Below are 5,248 nucleotides of genomic sequence, written 5' to 3'. Positions count from 1 at the left end.
AAGCTTTTTTTAATGACTGGTAATTAAAAAGTATTTGTTTAACCATAAATTCAAGTGTCATGATAAAGTACAAAACACGCTATCTGAAAGGCGCGTGGTTTCCATAGCAACAATGCGAAAAATTAATTTTTGCTTGCTTTTTTCTATCATACACTTTGTTCTGAAAATTTATATTTGAGTTTTAACCAAATCTGTTTCCAAGCCACTTTCCACATTTTTTAACTCAATGCTCGATGCTTGCTGATTTTGACTCTTAAATATTTATAAAATAAATCAAAGTTATATTCTTGTGCTGAAAAAATGCATCGAAGAAAAAAAATAAAACAAAATACAACTTATATATACTAATCAAAATTTCTAAGTCCCCACGTAAGTTTTTGTTTTACACTCCTTTTATATTAAATAATTTGGACAATATAAATTGATAACTATACAGGATAAAAATAAGCAAAATATTTTTTTTTTTTCACTTTATCTAATTTTATTGAAGGACTTTAACACTAAATGCAGAAGAGTGAAGGCACCCTAGAATTAAAAATTCGCAACGTTCAATACTTTTTTATCCTCCGTTCAAACGAATTAAGATCAAGACAATTGCTTCTCAAAGAGTTAACACAATTAAAGAAAAAATCTTTATTGAAGGTTATTCCACGTATGGACTAGGTCGTCCTCTATATTTCCGCTAGATTCTGCTGCTGGAAAAGCGCTCAGTCTCTGGTCCATCTTGTCCCATTCATGTTCTATGGGGTTGAGATGTGGATGACATTGAAGCTTACCGAAATTGTTTGTACCCGACAATATTAATCCTACAGTACATAACGTCTCCTTACACGTATTCCCCACTCTTCCAGTTTGTTTCTAATAATTTGGATAATTAAAGAGACTAATCATTTTTTAATAAGTGCAGAGCAATTGCACGTGCAGATAGGTTCCTTCCACAGTTAAGTTAGTACTTCTTATGTAGTAGCCCTCTTGATGTGTCGTTGCACTGCGTGTATACGCCTTGACCATGGGCACTTCCGGTTTTGATTTGAGTGAATTTCCGGTTAAACTCTAGGATGGTTTAGTGGTATTTGTTGAAAATCTAGCAATTTTTAATGATTATAAGGAATACAAGTAAGCTTTGTGCATCTTTCTGACGGTATTTTTAACAGTTTTACATAAAATAAACAAATACAAAGGAAGGAAATACAACTTTCCTTTAATACCACCAGCTTGGACCATGTCAACTTCATTTGCACATTGTCTTTCGTACATACACGGCATTTTAAACAAGCTTTTTTTCTGTTTTTCCTAAACAACTAAAGATGGAGAATACATGGAAATTTAAATAAATGGAAGATACAACCAAAAACATATGAAACTCGCACTTCATGCTTTTTAACAAAAACAGTCATGGATGAGTAATTACACATTCGATTCCAATTTTTTTGGCCGTAATAGGCAATCATTGAAAAATTAAGTCAAAATTGTGAACAACTCAGTTAGTTAATGTTAAGGTTTTTAAATACTTAAAATAATAAAAGTAGGGACTTAGAAATTTTGACAAGTATATAAGATTTTTTCCCAACAATTTACCATTTTTGCTTTTTATTTATCAAAACATCCAATTTTGTTGCTTGACAACAAATGATTTTTTTTAAATCCACGTTTTTGAAGGATAACTGTAAAAAGAGTCCTCTGTTTTATGTGAAATACAAGAAACAACTGTATTAGCATGGTATTAATTTTAAATTGACCATGAATATTGTCAAATTCAAGAGAAAAATTCTGAATCAGCAAAACAGAAAAACATGTAAAGTACCTACCAGACTTTAACCTAACACAAAGCAGTCCCACGTCGGCCAAGAGCTCTCCAAGTGCAGTCCAATAGCATTCCCACAGCGGTCCCAGAAAGCAGTCCTAGTGGGCGGGGTTAATTAATTCAATGGGCGGAGCTTACTCAAAGATGAAATTACCAATAAACAATGTAACTTTAAAAAGCAGTTAGAATTGATGATATATTTCTTTTCTGAGAATCGTCAACAGATATTCACATCTATATTTCCTTACGTTAATTGAAGGATTTGACTGATTGTATTCAATAGAAGAACAAACACTACTAATATTAAACAAACACTCAAGGATTCAAACTGATCTTCTATATCATTCTAATTTACGTTAGTTATCTCCTAGTGCTAAGTCCTAGTCTGACACTCTGTTTGAGCACTAGCTCCAAGACATGTTGTTTTGAACACTTGATTTAGCAGACCTATTTTTATATTTATTTCATATGAAGCAGAATTTGTGCAGAATCTTATGCGTAAATAGAAGAAAACACTTGCTGTGGCCTTCAACTCGACATTTAGATATATCGACGACGTATTGTCAATTAACAATGGTAATTTCCATTCCTACGTCGATACGATATATATACTGGTGAGCTTGAGATAAAAGATACTGTGCAGAGTCTGACACATCTGTTTCATACTTGGATATATTTTACTTGAAAAAGACGTTAATGGTAATCTAAGAATCTAATTATGATACACGTGATGACTTAAACTTTTCTATCGTCAACTTCCCTTACTTATGCAGCAATATACCTTCATCACCTGCATACGGAGTATATATATCTCAGTTGATTCGATACGCAAGAGAATGCTCTACGTATGAACAATTTCTAAAACGAAGTAAATTATTGACAAATTATAAGTTGATGAAACAAGAATATCAAAAGTCTCGTTTAAAGTCATCATTTCGTAAGTTCTAATGGTCGAATGACCTTGTCAGTAAATACAATTTATCACCGAGTCAAATGCTGGCTGACGTTTTTCATACTAATAGTTAGTCCATTATTTATACACTGAATTGAAGACGGATTTTTCCGTTATTTCCTGATCATGACAAGGAGCACACGGCAGTTGTGACCGGTCAGCAGGGGGTGCTCACTCCTCCATGGTACTTGATCCCACCTCTGATGTTTCGGAGGTTCGTGTTTGCTCTGCTCGTATTTTGTATTGTTTAATGGACTTTGATATTAAATACTGCTCGTTATCTCCATTTTCTTCTTCAAACACCCGTTTATGATACATTTTACTTTGTTATTAACATGTAAATGTAAGAATTTATGTTACTCAAACGGTCCGTCTGCAGAACTTTTAAACACATATTTATTGAAACAAATATTTTTGTAGTACATGTACATCGATGAAATTAGAGTCATTGCATTGTTGAGTGTTGACCAGCATGTTCAGTTATGTGTAACACTAATACATGTGTCCAAATAACATACTTTGACTTTCTGCTGTCATGCCCAAAGGCGATTGAAACCTAAGGCACCATTTTATACAATAGTATTACGTTCATATTAATCAACTAGGTACACACAAACCAAACTTCAAAATTCCCGATATTTTCAAATATTTATTTTTAAATAAATGTACTCTTTTAACAGGTCTGGACGATTTTCAAATAAGGAAGTAAAGAGCGATAACCGTGAATTGCTATAGATACACAGAATAAACAAGATGCTAGCCCTGACTAACAGAATTTATACAAACCCACGAGAAAATAAATAAAACATGTTGTATGACAGCTTTCTGCTCAAAAGATTTTTTGTAACAATTTTTTGTAAACTTTACGCTCATTTAGGAATACTGTAATATTTATGACAATTCTATTGTGAACAAACACGACTTGAAAGCTTAGAAAACGTTTTAAGGGGCAATGTCCCTCTGCTAAGAGAGATAACTCTCTGAAGACAATTTTCCATGAATTTCAATGAATTGTCATGTCAGATTTCATGGAAGTCATTCACAAGGACCATTTTATTGTCAACTTAATCGAATCTATGAAAACGTTCAGATGTGGATTTCTAGTTTCTATTGCCAATATTTCTTGTTAACTGCTATGTATTATTTTACAAACACAGAAAATTAATTTGATACTTTGATTTAAGTACCAGTCCACATAAAAATCAGACAAAGGGTGATATATGATGGTTCTCATAATTTGATGATTTTCCACTCATTTTGAAGTATGAACAATGTATGTAAAATGAAAAATGATTTGAGTCATAGTAACCATGGAAACTCGGCAAAAGAAATTTCCTTAGCAACCGGCGGATTTTTCAGTGTTGAAGAACAAAAAAATCACCTATCTTTGAGGCTTAAAATAACATGTAAATACCATGAGAATTATTCTTACTTATGGATGTAATAAAGATACACATTTATAGTGTCTAATAATGTAATAAAAAGTATTTAGGTCTTAAGGTCAAGATCTAGTAAATAACTTTAGACTAATTTTTTGCTGCTACATCCATTATGACGTCACAATCAATTTCAACTTTTTTTCCCGTACTTTGCGGCTTTAGCAGAATTATGTGGAAAATAGGGTATTTTCATGACATTCAATTTGAAATCATCTGAAAAGTAAACCGGATAACTATATTAAATTTGATATTGGTTTAAAGAAGAGGCCATGAATATACTAATTACCGTTTTCTGTGAGACTGTAGGCAATCTGGATACATTCCTTTGTCGAATATGAAAAAAACTCCTATATTCATGACTGGTTTTCTTAATTTTTCATTGAAAATGTTAATTTAAAATACAGTTTTTTTTATCTTGTTTACCTATAAATTATGCCCCGAAACACCTTATTTGACAAAGCCAAAGTTGTAAAGCATCCATAAAGGAATTTATTTTTCAAATTTGATAAATCTGTAGGCACCTTTCATTTACTAGATCTTGACCTTAAGTCAGTTCTGTGCTAGACATTGGAAGGTTCACATGTTTTGCAAGTTTTGCTGATTCAGCATTTTTCGTGATTTTGGAAATATTCAAGGCCAAATTTTAAAAATGGCAAGATTAATAGAGTTGTTGCATGTATCTCACATAAAAGCAGAGGTATTTCTCTTTTAGAATTTGAAGTCAAATCCATAGGCTCTTTTGAAAATCGAATCTGTTGCCTAGCAACAAAAATGGGCTTTTTCATGCATAAAATGAGAAACAATGTAAAAAGTTTACGGAAAAATCAAATGAACTGTTATCTATGATAAACAATACAAATTTTAAAATAGTATAATTAAATTCGGTCTCCCTAGCACATTATTGAATATTGAATAATTATCTCCATAGCAACGACAGGTTCTCCATTGCAACGAGGCAAAGAATGGTAATTTTTGGCTTTTATGTAATCTTATTAAGGCTTATTCAAATTAAGTCCGAAAAATCCGGTTGAGCAAAATTGACAATGAAATGTT

This window comes from Saccostrea cucullata, unplaced genomic scaffold, assembly GCF_032062105.1.
Source record: "Saccostrea cucullata isolate Sc308-1 unplaced genomic scaffold, CSIRO_AGI_Scuc_v1 ctg3086, whole genome shotgun sequence".
Classification (NCBI taxonomy): Eukaryota; Metazoa; Mollusca; class Bivalvia; order Ostreida; family Ostreidae; genus Saccostrea; species Saccostrea cuccullata.
Note: the sequence above shows the minus strand (reverse complement) of the source record.